The following is a 23,105-nucleotide window of genomic DNA, read 5'->3' on the forward strand; positions in this document are numbered from 1 at the left end:
AAACATCTCATTTCCAACACATCAGCCCTCCTCCACACAACCCTATCTACAGCTCACGCCTCGCAAACATATAACATTGTTGGCACCACTTTTCCTTCAAACATACCCATTTTTGCTTTCCGAGATAATGTTCTCGGTTTTCACACATTTTTGAACGCTCCCAGAACTTTCGCCACCTCCCCCACCCTGGGAATCACTTCCGATTCCATGGTTCCATCCGCTGCCAAATCCACTCCCAGATATATAAAACACTTCACTTCCTCAAGTTTTTCTCCATTCGAACTTATCTCCCAATTGACTTGTTCCTCAACCCTACTGTACCTAATAACCTTGCTTGTATTCACATTTACTCTCAAATTTCTTCTTTCACACACTTTACCAAACTCTGTCACCAGCTTCTGCAGTTTCTCACCCAACTCAGCCACCAGCGATGTATCATCAGCGAACAACAATTGACTCACTTCTCAAGCCTTCTCATCCACAACAAACTGCATACTTGCCCCTTTCTCCAAAACTCTTGCATTCACGTCCCTAACAACCTCATCTATAAACAAATTAAACAACCATGGAGACATCACACATCCCTGCCGAAAACGACATTCAATGAGAACCAATCTCTATCCTCTCTTCCTACTCGTACACATGCCTTACATCCTCGATAAAAACTTTTCACTGCTTCCAGCAACTTGCCTCCCACACCATATACTCTTAATACCTTCCACAGAGCATCTCTATCAACTCTTATCATATGCCTTCTCCAGATCCATAAATGCTACATACAAATCCACTTTTTTTCGAAGTATTTCTCACATACAGTCTTCAAAGCAAATACCTGATCCACACATCCTCTACCACTTCTGAAACCACATTGCTCTTTCCCAATCTGATGCTCTGTACATACCTTCACCCTCTCAATCAATACCCTCCCATATAATTTACCAGAAATACTCAACAAACTTATACCTCTGTAATTTGAACACTCACCTTTATCCCCTTCGCCTTTGTACATAGGCACTATGCATGCATTCCGCCAATCCTCAGGCACTTCACCATGAGCCATATATGCATTGAATATCCTCACCAACTAGTCAACAACACAGTCACCCCCTTTGTTAATCAATTCCGCTGCAATACCGTCCAAACCCGCTGTCTTGCCGGCTTTCATCTTCCGCAAAGCTTTCACTATCTCTTCTCTGTTTCCCAAATCATTCTCCCTGACCCTCTCACTTCGCACACCACCTCGACCTAAACACCCTATATCTGCTACTCAATCATCTAACACATTCAACAAACTTTCAAAATACTCACTCCATCTCCTTCTCACATCACCACTACTTCTTATTACCTCCCCATTAGCCCCCTTCAACGATGTTCCCATTTGTTCTCTTGTCTTACGCACTTTATTTACCTTCTTCCAAAACATTTTTTTATTCTCCCTAAAATCTAATGATACTCTTTCACCCCAACTCTCATTTGCCCTCTTTTTCACCTCTTGCACCTTTCTCTTGACCTCCTGCCTCTTTCTTTCATACATCTCCCACTCATTTGCACTATTTCCCTGCAAAAATCGTCCAAATACCTCTCTCTTCTCTTTCACTAGTAATCTTACTTCTTCATCCCACCACTTACTACCCTTTCTAATCTGATCACGTCCCACGCTTCTCATGCCACAAGCATCTTTCGAGCAAGCCATCATTGCTTCCCTAAATACGTCCTATTCCTCCTCCACTCCCCTTACGTCCCTTGCTCTCACCTTTTTCCATTCTGCACTCAGTCTCTCCTGGTACTTCTTCACACAAGTCTCCTTCCCAAGCTCACTTACTCTCACCACTCTCTTTACCCCAACATTCTTTCTTTTCCTGAAAACCTCTACAAATCTTCACCTTCGCCTCCACAAGATAATGATCATACATCCCTCCAGTTGCACCTCTCAGCACATGAACATCCAAAATTTCTCTCTCACGCGCCTATCAATTGACTCGTAATCCAATAACGCTCTCTGGCAATCTCTTCTACTTACAGACGTATATTTATGTATATCTCCCTTTTTAAAAAAGGTATTCCCAATCACCAGTCCTTTTTCAGCACACAAATCTACAAGCTCTTCATTTCCATTTACAACACTGAAACACCCCACGTACACCAATCATTCCCTCAACTGCTACATTACTCATCTTTGCATTCAAAATACCCATCACTATAACCCGGTCTCGAGCATTAAAACTGCTAACACGCTCACTCAGCTGCTCTCAAAACACTTGCCTCTCATATTTCTTCTCATGCCCAGGTGCATAGGCCCCAGTAATCACCCATCTTTCTCCATCCACTTTCAGTTTCACCCATATCAACCTAGAGTTTACTTTTTACACTCTATCACATACTCCCACAACTCCTGTTTCAGGAGTAGTGCTACTCCTTCCCTTGCTCTTGTCTTCTCACCAATCCCTGACTTTACTCCCAAAACATTCCCAAACCACTCTTCCCGTTTACCCTTGAATTTCGTTTCACTCAGAGCCAAAACATCCAGGTTCCTTTCCTCAAACATACTATATATATATATATATATATATATATATATATATATATATATATTTTTTTTTTTTTTTTTTTCTTGCTTTGTCACTGTCTCCCGCGTTTGCGAGGTAGCGCAAGGAAACAGACGAAAGAAATGCCCCCCCCCCCCTTACACATGTATATACATACGTCCACACACGCAAATATACATACCTACACAGCTTTCCATGGTTTACCCCAGACGCTTCACATGCCCTGATTCAATCCACTGACAGCACGTCAACCCCGGTATACCACATCGATCCAATTCACTCTATTCCTTGCCCTCCTTTCACCCTCCTGCATGTTCAGGCCCCGATCACACAAAATCTTTTTCACTCCATCTTTCCACCTCCAATTTGGTCTCCCACTTCTCCTCGTTCCCTCCACCTCCGACACATATATCCTCTTGGTCAATCTTTCCTCACTCATTCTCTCCATGTGCCCAAACCATTTCAAAACACCCTCTTCTGCTCTCTCAACCACGCTCTTTTTATTTCCACACATCTCTCTTACCCTTACGTTACTTACTCGATCAAACCACCTCACACCACACATTGTCCTCAAACATCTCATTTCCAGCACATCCATCCTCCTGCGCACAACTCTATCCATACCCACGCCTCGCAACCATACAACATTGTTGGAACCACTATTCCTTCAAACATACCCATTTTTGCTTTCCGAGATAATGTTCTCGACTTCCACACATTCTTCAAGGCTCCCAGGATTTTCGCCCCCTCCCCCACCCTATGATCCACTTTCGCTTCCATGGTTCCATCCGCTGCCAGATCCACTCCCAGATATCTAAAACACTTCACTTCCTCCAGTTTTTCTCCATTCAAACTTACCTCCCAAATGACTTGACCCTCAACCCTACTGTACCTAATAACCTTGCTCTTACTCACATTTACTCTTAACTTTCTTCTTTCACACACTTTACCAAACTCAGTCACCAGCTTCTTCAGTTTCTCACATGAATATATATATATATATATATATATATATATATATATATATATATATATTTCATACTGTTCGCCATTTCCCGCAATAGCTAGGTAGCATTAAAAACAGAGGACTGAGCCTTTGAGGGAATATCCTCACTTGACCCCTTCTCTGTTCCTCTTTTGGAAAATTGTAAACGAGAGGGGAGGATTTCCAGCCCCCTGCTCCCTCCCCTTTTAGTCGCCTTCTACACGACACGCAGGGAATACGTGTTAAGTATTCTTTCTCACCTATCCCCTATATATATATATATATATATATATATATATATATATATATATATATATATATATACATATGACATTTCAGCGGGGGAATGACAGATGTAAGAGATCGTGGATTAGTGGAAGGCATACCATGCGGGGTCGGGAAAGTGACAGCTTATGCTGATGATATTTCCAGTGTATCCCCGCCCTCCCTGCTCGACACTCACCTGCCTCACCCGCACCTAGCAATCTTCTCCGGGCCACTCTATCTCCTTCCAGTCAAGGCCGAGGTTCACTGTAATTTCATGTCGTTGACACCTCCACTGGATGCCCTTGTGGCAGCAGGACCCATTGTGCTGGCGAGAGGAGACGGCGCATCAATATGGCAGGAACATCAATAGTCATTATGAAAAAAAAAAGATAACTACCAACACGCCAACAGATCACAGGGTCATTACGAGGATGTGTCTGATGAGAGAAAAGATGAGAAAAGAAACACATGGGAGCAGAGTGGTGAGAGCATACGGCAGGTATGGAACTACAGAATCGCAAACATCAGTCGGTGACTTGAAGCGACGCCTCTGTCAAATGTGTTCTTAAACGTATCTGTGACGTTCTTTTCAAATACTTACTGTACCTGGTAGACTATGTACATCCCATGTTAACAATCCAAGTGAACAAAAAGTACTTTGCTTCATTAGAGGTAGAATGGTCTACCACAAGGTTTAGTATCCCTCACTACGATTGGCACCAGAATGATCTAACCCTAGATAGTTGGTTAGACCGCTTCTGTCCAAGCCTTGAGTAACTCTATCTATATAAACTCCCTCTTAAACTTCCCTGCCCTCAGCTATGTAAAAGAAGCTTAGGCGGCTCTCTCATTAGCAGCTTCTCAGTGCGGGAATCATCTTGGTGACTCGCCTACATGTATTCTGTCTGTCCTTTTTCAAAGCAGAGTAACGAAAACTGAACACTAAATACTCAAGGTGGGGACGCACAGGTGAATTGTAAAGAGCGAGTATCATTTTCTTGCACTGACATTCGAATGCCATACCTGTGGCAGCTAAAATATGTCAGTCAGTTTTACAGCTTATATGTACTGCCGACTTGGCTTTATGCCGTCGCAGATCATCACCCCTGAAGTCTTTTGTCTCATTCAAACTCGCGCAGGAGTCATAGTGCAGCTTGCATTCTCGTTCCTACGACCGATGTATAAGGGAGTCCAGTCTCTCAGCATGCGACTGTATACGGAGGTTCGTCCTTGACAACTTAAACTTCTGGGCTGTTCCCCCTTCCCCACACACACAGACACACACACATACACACAACACACACACACGCACACACACCCTATTAACCAACAGAACAATTTTTCCTACAAGTTAGAAAAACAAAGTCGGTCTTGCAATCTAAACGTTCCCACTACACTGTACACTTTTCAGTTATAGATTGTCAGGCAAATAACTTAATATAAATAAGAGAGAGAGATGACCAACACTGTGTACTAGTGTGTCATTCACATCCTCCTGCTTACAGCGGGTAGAAATGTTGTGTAATTATACTTTAATAATAATAATAATAATAACAATAATAATAATAATAATAATAATAATAATAATAATAATAATAATAATAATAATGAGTAATAATAATGAGTAATAATAATAATAATAATAATAATAATAATAATAATAATAATAATAACAATAATGATTATCATTATCATTATTGTCATTATTATAGTGTATAGGTGAGTGTGTAGCAGGCAAGCAGCAGGTAGGATGTGGAGTAAGTGTACAGATGAGTGTGTAACAGGCAGGTAGTAGGTAGGATGTGGACTACAGAGTAAGGGCTGTGAACAGTGAAAGTGAGAAAGTTAAGTCGACAGCGAAAGAAAATGAGGTTTACAGATGGTATCCGCAAGGTAATGGTAAGAGGAGAAATTGGCAGGATGTCAAGTGACAGGTATGACAGCTAAAACAGGGCAAATAAAATATGTCATGAGAGAGTATCGACACATACCAGAGTAAATGAATAATGTTTGAACAGAGGGAAACACTGTGAGGAGCATATTGGTTAAATAGGCGCGACAATCAGGAAAGTGGACAGTGAAGTGATAACAGGAAAATGTGAAAGAAAGGTGGAGTGAGTACAAATTTTGAAGGACTGCTGAATGTATGTGGCAGGTGGCTCATGTAGTGTATTTGAGACGAGGTAACATGCGGAGAGATGGAGACACTAAGATTGCACAGCGAAAAGACAGGAGGAATTGCAAGCCTAGCGTAAGATGAAGTGTGGCAAAGTAGGAGTGGATGAGATTACAGCTGTTTCTCAAAGTGGATAAGAGTGCTCTGGATTAGTCAGTCAAGCCCAAGATGAAGAGCCCGAGGACTGGCAGAATGCACATGTAGTGACCTTATAAAAAGTTAAGGGATGGAGACGTTTAACTTCCAATCTACAAAGGTAAAAATCTGTCGAGGATGCCCGGGAAGGTGTATGGGAGAGGAGTGACTGAGAGGGTGTGACACGCAGAGCATTTATAGGTGACATGTCAAAGGTGACTTTTCAATCACGATGTTACCTCGAGCAGGCAGATTCCGGCAACAATGGTGTGTGTGTGTGTGTGTGTGTGTGTGTGTGTGTGTGTGTGTGTATATATATATATATATATATATATATATATATATATATATATATATATATATATATATATATTTTATTTCTATTTATTTTGCTTTGTCGCTGTCTCCCGCGTTTGCGAGGTAGCGCAAGGAAACAGACGAAAGAAATGGCCAAACCCACCCTCATACACATGTATATACATACACGTCCACACACGCAAATATACATACCCATACATCTCAATGTACACATATATATACACACACAGACACATACATATATACACATGCACACAATTCACACTGTCTGCCTTTATTCATTCCCATCGCCACCTCGCCACACATGGAATAACATCCCCCTCCCCCCTCATGTGTGCGAGGTAGCGCTGGGAAAGGACAACAAAGGCCCCATTCGTTCACACTCAGTCTCTAGCTGTCATGCAATAATGCCCGAAACCACAGCTCCCTTTCCACATCGAGGTCCCACACAACTTTCCATGGTTTATCCCAGACGCTTCACATGCCCTGATTCAATCCACTGACAGCGCGTCCACCCTGGTATACTACATCGATCCAATTCACTCTATTCCTTGCCCTCCTTTCACCCTCCTGCATGTTCAGGCCCCGATCACTCAAAATCTTTTTCACTCCATCTTTCCACCTCCAATTTGGTCTCCCAATTCTCCTCGTTCCCTCCACCTCCGACACATATATCCTCTTGGTCAATCTTTCCTCACTCATTCTCTCCATGTGCCCAAACCATTTCAAAACACCCTCTTCTGCTCTCTCAACCACGCTCTTTTTATTTCCACACATCTCTCTTACCCTTACATTACTTACTCGATCAAACCACCTCACACCACATATTGTCCTCAAACATCTCATTTCCAGCACATCCACCCTCCTGCGCACAACTCTATCCATAGCCCACGCCTCGAAACCATACAACATTGTTGGAACCACTATATATATATATATATATATATATATATATATATATATATATATATATATATATATATATATATATATATATATAATTCTCTCTCTCTCTCTCTCTCTCTCTCTCTCTCTCTCTCTCTCTCTCTCTCTCTCTCTATCTATCTATCTATCTATATATATATACATATATATATATATATATATATATATATATATATATATCTACATCGGCTCTCTGCGTTAGCAAGGTAGGGCAAGGATTATAAGTAGAAAGGCCACATCCGCTCATATCAGTTTTCTAGCTGCCATGTGTAATGCACCGAAAACACAGCTCCCTATCTACAACCTCCGTGTTGTACAGTTAGGTTCTGTAAAATGCTATCTGCTGGTTATGTAAGCCTGATGGGATCTGACCAGTGGAGACCCCGTTACTCACCAACGTGAGAAGAAGGGTATTCGATTACATAGTATTCGAATAGTCATTTCCCTATTAGGGGCGATCATAGCCTAGAGTTAGCACTCCCGCCTGTCACGATCTTGGCTGTTGGGGTTTGTACGTTATATGGAAGTGCGCCAATCATCAGGCATCTCTTCATGATTCATGCATACACTGAAAATCCTAACCAACCAATCACCATCACACTCACCACCTGTCTTTAAAACTTCAACTGCAATACCATCCACATGCCCTGGTTTGAATCAATCCAGTGACAGCACGTCGACCCCGTTATACGACATCGTTCCAATTCACTCTATTCCTTGCACGCCTTTCACCCTCCTGTATGTTAAGGCCCCGATCGCTCAAAATCTTTTTCACTTCATCCTTTCACCTCCAATACATATAAATGTGCGACCTGCCATTACAAACATTTTCTAATACCTATAATTTTATGATACGCAATAGGCAGACTGACAATCATTATTCAAATCACTACAGAAATAATATCATAACCTTAAAAACTAACACTGGTTTAGGACCTAAGGGTGGGCTTCAGGTGAGCTGCGGGCTTCATCCGACCCTTTAAAAGAAGTTCGGAAAAAATGATGAGTAAAAAGCAATTGAATTCGTGTCCGAATTCTGTGTGACACAGAAATCACGACGAACAAAGACAGGAGGAATTGCAACAGGGTGGGATGAGGGATGCGAGGCACAAACTGGCCCGGACAGATCACCAACACGATCTCCACCATTCTGATCCACACGGCCGGTGTCAGTGCCAATCAAAGACCAGCACAACCAAGTATCAACAAATAAGACAAACGATGACGCTTGATTCAGAAATCATAAGTCGTCGCAAAATATCTTACAACAGTGTAATTATCTTGCGGCAAACCATTTGAAGAAGAAGGGGAGAGTTTACACAAGTCTGCAGAATTGATTGTGATCAAAGCTTACGCCCAGACAAGAAAAATGCACTTGAATGTAAGCTTATCCAGACGAACGTATGGAAAGCTTATTGAAGATACTGATGAAAACTATGAACTGCAGTGGGAAACAAGAATAGACTTCCAAGTATTTTACCGTACTACTACGTACAAGGGAGCTGGGACGTAACACACACAATACAGCTACCAACATTCAATCGTGGCAAACCTGACAAATTTGAGAAGCTTGAGGAACTGCTTGCCGTTCAGTCACTAAGATCAAGAACCAGTGGCAAAGGTTTGTTATAATCAATACAAGAAATTGTTGTAGAATCCAGGATAACTACTGTAGGACTCAACAGTGCTGCAAATGATGCCAGTCAAAATATGGTGGGAATAAATATTAAGATTCTTTAAAGGATTTGAGAAATCATTAAGCACGTGCCTGTGTTTGTCTCGCACACATAACCAACATGACTCATATCCATCTTTTGAAGATAAGAATCACGCAGAAGATGAGTATGATTATGGTAACATGGCAGTGGAGACTAATCTTACTTCTATCAGTAACACATCCTGGCCCGTCCTACCTGCTGGCACGACAGAAATTCTCTAAAAACGGATATTTCAGGAAGCTCTCGACTTGCGACACAGCACGTTGCCGGACGTACGACGAATCACACGATCTGGGTCTCTTCATCTTTACCTGTACCTGGACCATTTAAGGCTCCTCAATAAGTGTGTGGACCATCCTCCGCCTAATTCACGTGTTTGGAGGAACAGCTACAAAGACTACATTATTCATGTGAATACATCATCACACCTCACCAAGATATGACTGCTGTCACCTCACGGGTGAGGACAAACCACAGCAGAGAGAGAGAGAGAGAGAGAGAGAGAGAGAGAGAGAGAGAGAGAGAGAGAGAGAGAGAGAGAGAGAGAATGTTGGCGACCATAAACAAAGCAATTACAACTGGTCCAATCATCAACGGCTGAATCAGGCAGACTTTTACAACTCTGGACAATGGCAACAACATCCGGGTAATGAGAGGCGTGATCCTACAGTCTCGTCATCAGAGTGACCGTATCAACTACATTGTAACAGCTTGTTATCTGGTCTTATATTGGCTTTCGGGGGGGGGGGAGAATCTGAGTAGTGGTCAACGGTCTCAGGTCAACGTGGGGTACCTGGGCAATAGTCAACGGGCCTCAGGTTAAGAACCCCTGCACTAAATGATCTAACATTTACCTGGAACTTCAACCTGGCCAACAGATTCCTCGAAAGTCTCTAAGGACCAGTGCTACTCCTCAAGCATTAGCCAGAACTTGTAAAATTCAGAGAGGAGATAGACACCAGGTACGAGTTACGGAGGAGACAAACATTAGATTCTTTATGATCATGATTCAAGGAGGAGTTACGGAGAAAGCAAATACTAGATTCTTTATGATCATGATTCAGGTACGAGTTACGGAGGAGACAAATACTAGATTCTTTATGATCAAGATGTAAGGACCTTGACGTGAGTTGGTCTGAGCTGTTCGAGATAGCTACTTAATGTCGCATTAAAAATCACATCTAGTTTTCCTGACAAGTCTACCCTTCCTTTACATATACAGACACTCCAGTTACAGAACCGTCCATTCACAGGAATCATATCTTACTTGTGAAGTTGCAGCCATTGACTTGACCTTCACCACTGAATGCTCCGGGCGGCGCCTCGCATCATTATCAAGTCTACAGTACTATATGGTGAGGCAGTGGGTCGCTTCACAGTCTGCGAGATTCATCACACCATATTTCCTGCTTCTGGCCCGAGATTCTGTGTTACAGATTACCATCGACTTATATGCGGGAGCGTGTGTAATCCACTATTTGTGCTGTACAGAGAAGGAGTTCTACACTCGTGGGGACCTATCTCTTGAACACTCTCTGCTATTATACAACTTTAGAAAAATAATTATCTAATATCAGGATTCACAGTTTCATCACGTACTTGACTTCATTCATCCACTACCATGACACTACAAAAAATTTCTTTACCTATTTTCTAACACGCCTCTTCTTTTGGCATCCGGTTGCCTCTCCCAAAGAACTACAACGCTGGCGACACTGGAAACTGGCTCAGAAGCTTGAAATTTGTGACAGAGTCACCCTTATCCTTTCTCTTTCCGTGGCAGGCAAATATATGGCCTCCAACGTCTCACTTTTAAGTCAGCTCCTTTAATTCTGGAACTAGCTTTGTTGCCCTCCTCTCGACCTTCTCTATCAGTTCTTACTGCATCTTTTATTACGTGCTCTGACCGAACTTCACTGGAATATCTTAGCTTTGTTCTAATATACGTTGTGACGAGCTTGCTGAACATTTCCTTACCTATATACTTGAATGCAATTTCAGTATTGGTCGGTGGTGTTCTGATGACAGGTTAGGTACAATGCCGATTTCTGCAGCTTATTCTCTACTAGATGGAATATGTATTTAAGCCCTAATATCTGTCCTCAATACTTTGCATTTACTTGGTGTAAACTTCAATAACCATCATCAGACCAAATAAGGGGTTTGTCGAAGCTCCCTTGCGAGATAATGCAATCCTCCTCACTTTTACTTCCCTCATAAATCTGACATCAACCGCAAACGTACTCAGGTTCGAGTCCATCCCTTCCGGCAAGTCATTTACACGGGTCAAGAAAATCAATGGTTCCAGAACTGAACCGCACGGCACACCACTGGCGACCCCTATCACATCATGAGGAGGCGATCCCTGATACGGGAACTTTGTTCGCTTCCAGAAAGACAATCTTGCATCCATCGAAGGAGTCTCTCCTTTATTCCTGCCAGAAGACCCAATTTCTTATACAGTGTCTTTTGCTTTTTGGCAATCCAACTGCACGCAGTCCACCAAACTATCTTGATAGTTTAGCACGGTTATCATTCTTTCACTGACTTTTGAGCGGTTTGCTACACAAGACATCCCTTCCCTGAGTCTGTGTTATCTCCCACTTGGGAGATCATTAATCAACTTTCTAATCATATTCTCCAGTATCTTACAGACCACACTCGTCAAGAAGACCGGTCTGTACAGTATTTCAGTGCAACTTCCCGGTCTTAAAACAGAGGTATAACATACGTCCTCTCCCGTTCCTTTAGCACCTTACCTTCCTCGAGCTATATCTATATTTCAAGTGGCCGGTCAAGTGTATCTACACTTGCTTAGCACATAAGATATTTCATCAGGACCATGAGCCTCATGCAGGTAAAGACCCTTTAGAAGTCTGTTTGTCTTTTTTTTTTTTCATTCTTGTGCTTTCAAAGACGTCAAGAATTTTTCGTATTGTTTATGTCTTTACTGTTTTTTCTATGTTCTGCAAGACCTCCTTCCCCATCCATGCCATACTTCCACTACGAATATAATTCCTCGCATACCTTCACATCATCCCTTAAAACTCCTTTCTTAGAATCCCTGAGCTTGATAACCTGACATTATATTCTTGATGACTTTATGAAAAAAAAAAAAAATCGGATTATCTCCTTCCTTGTCCATCATAACGTTTACAGTTTCTCTGTTCTTCTTTGTCATCTTACTCTAGCCTTTACTTGCTTCACTTTACTATGTGTGTGTGTGTGTGTGTGTGTGTGTGTGTGTGTGTGTGTGTGTGTGTGACTACATAACTGCACAGGACGGAAATTGCATTCAGGTGGGGCGTCATTTCTTCAACTTTCCTAATCATTAAACCTTTTAAACTTTGTCATAATAGCAGTCACACTACCATCTCTAACCTGATTCCGGTCAACCACTGCTATGCTACAATCAGAGTGTTTCTGTACATCTATTTCAACATCTTGGCCACCGAATTCCTGTCATGAGAATGTGGCATCCTCTAATCCGCAAGCCGAGATCATCTCCTTCGGAGAATTCAACTTTCACCACAGGAAATGGGTTAATTCCTCCCATACGGATGGTGGGGGGGATTGAATTCCTCAAGTTCTCCATTCTCAGTGATCTAGAACAAATTATCTCCCACCCTAACCGTATCCCTGACCGCTGTGACCACTCTCCTAATATTCTAGATCTGGTTTTCACCTATAATCCTTCGCGCTGTAAGCACACAATCTCGCCCTCAGTTGGATGGTCTGACTGTACATTCATTCATAAATGTATCTATTTCTAAGAGCACCTCACCTCCAAAAGCCCCTTCTAAACGTAAATACCGGAACCCCAATAAACGTGATTGGAATAACTTACGAGAATTCTTTTCTGACTTTGAGTAAATTAGTCTCTTATGTGGTTATGATTCTGTCTCCGCCAAACGCATAGCAGAGGTCATTCTTGCAGAATGAACGCATTTATCACCTCTGCCTCCAGTACAACCTCTTGAGGCCATTCAGGCAAGGGATCAGGTATATCAGGTTCAGAAAAACTCTCCATCCTCTGGCTTCCATTCACCTTTTATCATTGCTAGTAATTGCTGCAAACACGTTATCTGTGACGCGAAGCGTTTCTTTATTCAAAGAAAGCGTGATAACCTCTCCTCGTCATCCACTGATAGGTCTTTCTGGTCTTTAGCCAAGGTTACATCTAACAGCTTTTGTCACTGTACTTTTCCTTCACATATCGGTTGTGACGGCACTACAGCTGTCTCTACCGTAGACAAAGTAACTCTCTTTGGTTTCCGTTTCTCCTCTAACGCCACCTTGGATACTCAAACATTCCTTCACTCCCTGATGCCCCTCGCCGTAATCTCCTTTCGAACTGTCCGAAAAGCGCTTCTCTCTTTGGACACAAGCAACGCTTATGGTCCTGATGGCATCCATCCCCGGGTACTGAAAGAGTGCACCTCTGAACTTGCACCTGTGCTTGCTCGTCTGTTCCGTTTCTGTGTGAAAACCAACACTTTTTCTTCTTCCTTGAAGTACATGTCGGCATATCCCATCCCGAAGAAGGGTGAGTGCTCTGACTCCTCTATATCTTTTTTTATATTGAAGGCTCCAGTCACGGACAAAAGTCCACATCAAGGTTGGACCTTAATTGAAGCACAGAGAGAATTAAGAAACGGATAAAGAAAAGACAAGGGAAAGACCTGTCTTTTGAAATGTGAAAGGTCATACTTATTGGGAAAGAAGTGAGAAGGTAGAGAGCTCCAAAGCTTCGAAGTGTAAGGAAAGAGGCAGGTATCAAAATGGCCTACACTTGAGCTGCCACACAATGATCATGTAACGCAGCAGCTTACAAAGTACTGCGTGGTCTAGCAAGGTCCAAGGTCTTCGAGTCCCTCCTCGACTCCCATATCCTAAGACATCTTGAATATCACAGTCTTCTCTCTGGTTACCAGTATGGCTTCCGTAAAACGAGATCCACTGGTGATATTCTTCCCTGTCTTTTAACGTATGCGGTTCCAACTCCGTATGTGTGTGTGTGTGTGTGTGATCATTATTTGTGTGTTACGGGGAGAGAGAGTTACTCACGCGCTGTACCGTCTCTTTCTTTACTCCTATGTACGTATATATGTATCCTCCCAAGCCTATGTGTGTGTGTGTGTTTGTATATATATATATATATATATATATATATATATATATATATATATATATATATATATATATATTTTTTTTTTTTTTTTTGCTTTGTCGCTGTCTCCCGCGTTTGCGAGGCAGCGCAAGGAAACAGACGAAAGAAATGGCCCAACCCACCCCCATACACAATGTATACACACACACGTCCACACACGCAAATATACATACCTACACAGCTTTCTATGGTTTACCCCAGACGCTTCACATGCCCTGATTCAATCCACTGACAGCACGTCAACCCCGGTATACCACATCGATCCAATTCACTCTATTCCTTGCCCTCCTTTCACCCTCCTGCATGTTCAGGCCCCGATCACACAAAATCTTTTTCACTCCATCTTTCCCCCTCCAATTAGGTCTCCCACTTCTCCTCGTTCCCTCCACCTGCGACACATATATCCTCTTGGTCAATCTTTCCTCACTCATTCTCTCCATGTGCCCAAACCATTTCAAAACACCCTCTTCTGCTCTCTCAACCACACTCTTTTTATTTCCACACATCTCTCTTACCCTTACGTTACTTACTCGATCAAACCACCTCACACCACATATTGTCCTCAAACATCTCATTTCCAGCACATCCATCCTCCTGCGCACAACTCTATCCATAGCCCACGCCTCGCAACCATACAACATTGTTGGAACCACTATTCCTTCAAACATACCCATTTTTGCTTTCCGAGATAATGTTCTCGACTTCCACACATTCTTCAAGGCTCCCAGGATTTTCGCCCCCTCCCCCACCCTATGATCTACTTCCGCTTCCATGGTTCCATCCGGTGCCAGATCCACTCCCAGATATCTAAAACACTTTACTTCCTCCAGTTTTTCTCCATTCAAACTTACCTCCCAACTGACTTGACCCTCAACCCTACTGTACCTAATTACCTTGCTCTTATTCAAATTTACTCTTAACTTTCTTCTTTCACACACTTTACCAAACTCAGTCACCAGCTTCTGCAGTTTCTCACATGAATCAGCCACCAGCGCTGTATCATCAGCGAACAACAACTGACTCACTTCCCAAGCTCTCTCATCCCCAACAGACTTCATACTTGCCCCTCTTTCCAAAACTCTTGCATTTACCTCCCGAACAACCCCATCCATAAACAAATTAAACAACCATGGAGACATCACACACCCCTGCCGCAAACCTACATTCACTGAGAACCAATCACTTTCCTCTCTTCCTACACGTACACATGCCTTACATCCTCGATAAAAACTTTTCACTGCTTCTAACAACTTGCCTCCCACACCATATATTCTTAATACCTTCCACAGAGCATCTCTATCAACTCTATCATATGCCTTCTCCAGATCCATAAATGCTTCATACAAATCCATTTGCTTTTCTAAGTATTTCTCACATACATTCTTCAAAGCAAACACCTGATCCACACATCCTTGACCACTTCTGAAACCACACTGCTCTTCCCCAATCTGATGCTCTGTACATGCCTTCACCCTCTCAATCAATACCCTCCCATATAATTTACCAGGAATACTCAACAAACTTATACCTCTGTAATTTGAGCACTCACTCTTATCCCCTTTGCCTTTGTACAATAGCACTATGCACGCATTCCGTCAATCCTCAGGCACCTCACCATGAGTCATACATACATTAAATAACCTTACCAACCAGTCAATAATACAGTCACCCCCTTTTTTAATAAATTCCACTGCAATACCATCCAAACCTGCTGCCTTGCCGGGTTTCATCTTCCGCAAAGCTTTTACTACATATATATATATATATATATATATATATATATATATATATATATATATATATATATTTCATACTATTTGCCATTTCCCGCGTTAGCGAGGTAGCGTTAAGAACAGAGTACTGGGCCTTAGACGGAATATCCTCACCTGACCCCCTTCTCTGTTCCTTCTTTTGGTAAATTAAAAAAGAACAAGAGAGGGGAGGATTTCCAGCCTGTGTAACAGGCGGAAATGCTACCGTTAGGCTATGGGCCTATAGCCTTGCGGTAGCATTCCCGCCTGTTACACATGAGTCACGGGTTCGATCCTGGCTGTTGGAGGTTTATATTCTATGAAGGTGCAAGTTTCTATGCACTTCGTTTGTGTATATATATATATATATATATATATATATATATATATATATATATATATGTGTGTGTGTGTGTGTGTGTGTGTGAGTGTGTGTGCATAAATGTGCATGAAACCTGTTTAGTGACTTGTACTAATTATGAATTAAAAGAATAAAAGCTGTCTCGTAAACATGAAGGAAGATCTTACGTTGGCTGAGGAAATTCATGACTCGAACTACTGTACAAAACTCTACGTAACGATGAAGCCACGTCTGAGAGGGACAAAACGTACGTGGGTGCAGGTGGAGGTGCTCCATGACCTTAGGTGGGTGCAAGCAATGGTTCCTAGTGGTGGGTTTATGTATAAAGTGTGTACTGGTGGTGGGTGTTCACAATAAGTGTAGCTGATGTACGTATATGTATGGGTAGTGTGTGTTGGTGTATATATATATATATATATATATATATACCAATGTGTGATGGACAATGTGTGTGAGGACAATGTGTGGTGTGAGGTGGTTTGATCGAGTAAGTAACGTAAGGGTAAGAGAGATGTGTGGAAATAAAAAGAGCGTGGTTAAGAGAGCAGAAGAGGGTGTTTTGAAATGGTTTGGGCACATGGAGAGAATGAGTGAGGAAAGATTGACCAAGAGGATATATGTGTCGGAGGTGGAGGGAACGAGCAGAAGAGGGAGACCAAATTGGAGGTGGAAAGATAGAGTGAAAAAGATTTTGTGTGATCGGGGCCTGAACATGCAGGAGGGTGAAAGGAGGGCAAGGAATAGAGTGAAGTTGGAGCGATGTGGTATACCGGGGTTGACGTGCTGTCAGTGGATTGAATCAAGGCATGTGAAGCGTCTGGGGTAAACCATGGAAAGCTGTGTAGGTATGTATATTTGCGTGTGTGGACGTATGTATATACATGTGTATGGGGGTGGGTTGGGCCATTTCTTTCGTCTGTTTCCTTGCGCTACCTCGCAAACGCGGGAGACAGCGACAAAGCAAAAAAAAAAATATATATATATATAATATATATATATATATATATATATATATATATATATATATATATATATATATATATATATTCTCTTTTTTCCATACTATTCGCCATCTCCCGCGTCAGCGAGGTAGCGCTAAGAACAGACGACTGAGCCTTTGAGGGAAACCCTCACTTGGCCCCCTTCTCTGTTCCTTCTTTTGGAAAATCAAAAACGAGAGGGAAGGATTTCCATCCCCCGGCTCCTTTCCTTTAGTCGCCTTCTACGACACGCAGGGAATACGTGGAAAGTATTTTTTCTTCCCTGTTCACGTTAAATCTCAGCTTTCTTATTTCACACACTTTACCAAGCTCAGTCACCAGCTTCTGCAGTTTCTCACCCAAATCAGCCACCAGCGATGTATCATCAGCGAAAAATAACTGACTCACTTCCCAAGCCATCTCATCCACAACAGACTGCATACTTGCCCCTCTTTCCAAAACTCTTGCATTCACCTTCCTAACCACACCATCCATAAACAAATCAAACAACCATGGAGAAAACACGCACCCCTGCCGCAAACCGACATTCACTGGGAACCAATCACTTTCCTCTCTTCCTACTCGTACACATGCCTTACATCCTCGATAAATACTTTTCACTGCTTCTAACAACTTCCCTCCCACACCATATACTCTTAATACCTTCCATAGAGCATCTCTATCAACTCTATCATAAGCCTTCTCCAGATCAATAAATGCTACATACAAATCCATTTGTTTTTCTCAGTACTTATCACATACATTCTTCAAAGCAAACACCTGATCCACACATCCTCTACCATTTCTGAAACCACACTGCTCTTCCCCAATCTGATGCTCTGTACATGCCCTCACCCTCTCAATCAATAGCCTCCCATACAATGTCCCAGGAATATTCAACAAACTCATACCTCTGTACTTTGAACACTCACCTTCATCCCCTTTGCTTTTGTACAATGGTACTATATTTGCATTCCACCAATCCTCAGGCATTTCACCATGAGCCATACATACATACATACATACTAAAAGGGGAGGGAGTGGGTGGCTGGAAATCCTCCCCTCTCGTTTTTTTTAATTTTCCAAAAGAAGGAACAGAGAAGGGGGCCAGGTGAGGATTTTCCCTCTAAGGCCCAGTCCTCTGTTCTTAACGCTACCTCGCAAACGCGGGAAATGGCGAATAGTATGAAAAAAAAAAAAAAAAAAAAAAATATATATATATATATATAGGCATATGATAGAGTTGATAGAGATGCTCTGTGGAAGGTATTAAGAATATATGGTGTGGGAGGCAAGTTGTTAGAAGCAGTGAAAAGTTTTTATCGAGGATGTAAGGCATGTGTACGTGTAGGAAGAGAGGAAAGTGATTGGTTCTCAGTGAATGTAGGTTTGCGGCAGGGGTGTGTGATGTCTCCATGGTTGTTTAATTTGTTTATGGATGGGGTTGTAAAGGAGGTAAATGCAAGAGTCCTGGAAAGAGGGGCAAGTATGAAGTCTGTTGGGGATGAGAGAGCTTGGGAAGTGAGTCAATTGTTGTTCGCTGATGATACAGCGCTGGTGGCTGATTCATGTGAGAAACTGCAGAAGCTGGTGACTGAGTTTGGTAAAGTGTGTGGAAGAAGAAAGTTGAGAGTAAATGTGAATAAGAGCAAGGTTATTAGGTACAGTAGGGGTGAGGGTCAAGTCAATTGGGAGGTGAGTTTGAATGGAGAAAAACTGGAGGAAGTGAAGTGTTTTAGATATCTGGGAGTGGATCTGTCAGCGGATGGAACCATGGAAGCGGAAGTGGATCATAGGGTGGGGGAGGGGGCGAAAATTTTGGGAGCCTTGAAAAATGTGTGGAAGTCGAGAACATTATCTCGGAAAGCAAAAATGGGTATGTTTGAGGGAATAGTGGTACCAACAATGCTGTATGGTTGCGAGGCGTGGGCTATGGATAGAGATGTGCGCAGGAGGATGGATGTGCTGGAAATGAGATGTTTGAGGACAATGTGTGGTGTGAGGTGGTTTGAGCGAGTAAGTAACGTAAGGGTAAGAGAGATGTGTGGAAATAAAAAGAGCGTGGTTGAGAGAGCAGAAGAGGGTGTTTTGAAATGGTTTGGGCACATGGAGAGAATGAGTGAGGAGAGATTGACCAAGAGGATATATGTGTCGGAGGTGGAGGGAACGAGGAGAAGAGGGAGACCAAATTGGAGGTGGAAAGATGGAGTGAAAAAGATTTTGTGTGATCGGGGCCTGAACATGCAGGAGGGTGAAAGGAGGGCAAGAAATAGAGTGAATTGGAGTCATGTGGTATACAGGGGTTGACGTGCTGTCAGTGGATTGAAGCAAGGCATGTGAAGCGTCTGGGGTAAACCATGGAAAGCTGTGTAGGTATGTATATTTGCGTGTGTGGACGTGTGTATGTACATGTGTATGGGGGGGGGGGGGCCATTTCTTTCGTCTGTTTCCTTGCGCTACCTCGCAAACGCGGGAGACAGCGACAAAGTATAAAAAAAAAAAAAAAAAAAAAAAAATATATATATATATATATATATATATATATATATATATATATATATATATATATATATTTTCCGCTGTCTCCCGCGTTTGCGAGGTAGCGCAAGGAAACAGACGAAAGAAATGGCCCAACCCACCCCCATACACATGTATATACATACGTCCACACACGCAAATATACATACCTACACAGCTTTCCATGGTTTACCCCAGACGCTTCACATGCCCTGATTCAATCCACTGACAGCACGTCAACCCCGGTATACCACATCGATCCAATTCACTCTATTCCTTGCCCTCCTTTCACCCTCCTGCATGTTCAGGCCCCGATCACACAAAATCTTTTTCACTCCATCTTTCCACCTCCAATTTGGTCTCCCACTTCTCCTCGTTCCCTCCACCTCCGACACATATATCCTCTTGGTCAATCTTTCCTCACTCATTCTCTCCATGTGCCCAAACCATTTCAAAACACCCTCTTCTGCTCTCTCAACCACACTCTTTTTATTTCCACACATCTCTCTTACCCTTACGTTACTTACTCGATCAAACCACCTCACACCACATATTGTCCTCAAACATCTCATTTCCAGCACATCCATCCTCCTGCGCACAACTCTATCCATAGCCCACGCCTCGCAACCATACAACATTGTTGGAACCACTATTCCTTCAAACATACCCATTTTTGCTTTCCGAGATAATGTTCTCGACTTCCACACATTCTTCAAGGCTCCCAGGATTTTCGCCCCCTTCCCCACCCTATGATCCACTTCCGCTTCCATGGTTCCATCCGGTGCCAGATCCACTCCCAGATATCTAAAACACTTTACTTCCTCCAGTTTTTCTCCATTCAAACATACCTCCCAACTGACTTGACCCTCAACCCTACTGTACCTAATTACCTTGCTCTTATTCACATTTACTCTTAAGTTTCTTCTTTCACACACTTTACCAAACTCAGTCACCAGCTTCTGCAGTTTCTCACATGAATCAGCCACCAGCGCTGTATCATCAGCGAACAACAACTGACTCACTTCCCAAGCTCTCTCATCCCCAACAGACTTCATACTTGCCCCTCTTTCCAAAACTCTTGAATTCACCTTCCTAACAACCTCATCCATAAACAAATTAAACAACCATGGAGACATCACACACCCCTGCCGCAAAACTACATTCACTGAGAACCAATCACTTTCCTCTCTTCTTACACGTACACATGCCTTACATCCTCGATAAAAACTTTTCAATGCTTCTAACAACTCGCCTCCCACACCATATATTCTTAATACCTTCCACAGAACATCTCTATCAACTCTATCATATGCCTTCTCCAGATCCATAAATGCTACATACAAATCCATTTGCTTTTCTAAGTATTTCTCACATACATTCTTCAAAGCAAACACCTGATCCACACATCCTCTACCACTTCTGAAACCACACTGCTCTTCCCCTTTCTGATGCTCTGTACATGCCTTCACCCTCTCAATCAATACCCTCCCATATAATTTACCAGGAATACTCAACAAACTTATACCCCTGTAATTTGAGCACTCACTCTTATCCCCTTTGCCTTTGTACAATGGCACTATGCAAGCATTCCGCCAATCCTCAGGCACCTCACCATGAGTCATACATACATTAAATAACCTTACCAACCAGTCAATAATACAGTCACCCCCTTTTTTAATAGATTCCACTGCAATACCATCCAACCCTGCTGCCTTGCCGGCTTTCATCTTCCGCAAAGCTTTTACTACCTCTTCTCTGTTTACCAAATCATTTTCCCTAACCCTCTCACTTTGCACACCACCTCGACCAAAACACCCTATATCTGCCACTCTATCATCAAACACATTCAACAAACCTTCAAAATACTCACTCCATCTCCTTCTCACATCACCACTACTTGTTATCACCTCCCCATTAGCCCCCTTCACTGAAGTTCCCATTTGCTCCCTTGTCTTACGCACTTTATTTACCTCCTTCCAAAACATCTTTTTATTCTCCCTAAAATTTAATGATACTCTCTCACCCCAACTCTCATTTGCCCTCTTCTTCACCTCTTGCACCTTTCTCTTGACCTCCTGTCTCTTTCTTTTATACATCTCCCACTCAATTGCGTTTTTTTCCCTGCAAAAATCGTCCAAATGCCTCTCTCTTCTCTTTCACTAATAATCTTACTTCTTCATCCCACCACTCACTACCCTTTCTAATCAACCCACCTCCCACGCTTCTCATGACGCAAGCATCTTTTGCGCACTCCATCACTGATTCCCTAAATACATCCCATTTCTCACCCACTCCCCTTACTTCCATTGTTCTCACCTTTTTCCATTCTGTACTCAGTCTCTCCTGGTACTTCCTCACACAAGTCTCCTTCCCAAGCTCACTTACTCTCACCACCCTCTTCACCCCAACATTCACTCTTCTTTTCTGAAAACCCATACAAATCTTCACCTTAGCCTCCACAAGATAATGATCAGACATCCCTCCAGTTGCACCTCTCAGCACATTAACATCCAAAAGTCTCTCTTTCGCGCGCCTGTCAATTAACACGTAATCCAATAACGCTCTCTGGCCATCTCTCCTACTTACATACGTATACTTATGTATATCTCGCTTTTTAAACCAGGTATTCCCAATCACCAGTCTTTTCAGCACATAAATCTACATATATATATATATATATATATATATATATATATATATATATATATATATATATATATATATACATCGACAAAGTATAATAGATAAATATAAATGATATATGTATATATATATATATATATATATATATATATATATATATATATATATATATATATATATATCATTTATATTTATCTATTATACTTTGTCGATGTCTCCCGCGTTAACGAGGTAGCGCAAACAAACAGAAGAAAGAATGGCCCAACCCATCCACATACACATGTATATACATAACCTCCCACACACGCACATATACATACCCATACATTTCAACCTATACATACATATATATATACACAGACATATACATATATACACATGTACATATTCATACTTGCTGCCTTCATCCATTCTTGTCGCCACCCCGCCACACATGAAATGGCACCCCCCTCCCCTTCCGGGCGTGCGAGGTAGCGCTAGGAAAAGACAATAAAGGCCACATTTGTTCACATTCAGTCGCGAACTGTCACATGTAATGCACCGAAACCACAGCTCCCGTTCCACATCCAGACCACACAAAACATTCCATGGTT

At 42.3% G+C, this 23,105-nt stretch overlaps 1 protein-coding gene across 3 annotated transcripts in view; it reads right to left on the minus strand.

Annotated features, from left to right (window-relative positions):
* The window catches only part of LOC139749496 (uncharacterized), a 118,882-nt gene that overhangs the window by 27,975 nt on the left and 67,802 nt on the right, over positions 1 to 23,105 (minus strand). For all 3 annotated transcript variants that reach the window (XM_071663419.1, XM_071663418.1, XM_071663417.1), the window contains exon 3: positions 3,995 to 4,123. The gene's annotated coding sequence lies outside the window, so the exon portion shown is untranslated. The remainder of the gene's footprint in view (positions 1 to 3,994; positions 4,124 to 23,105) is intronic.

The sequence above is a fragment of the Panulirus ornatus genome, chromosome 7 (assembly GCF_036320965.1).
Source record: "Panulirus ornatus isolate Po-2019 chromosome 7, ASM3632096v1, whole genome shotgun sequence".
Lineage (NCBI taxonomy): Eukaryota > Metazoa > Arthropoda > Malacostraca > Decapoda > Palinuridae > Panulirus > Panulirus ornatus.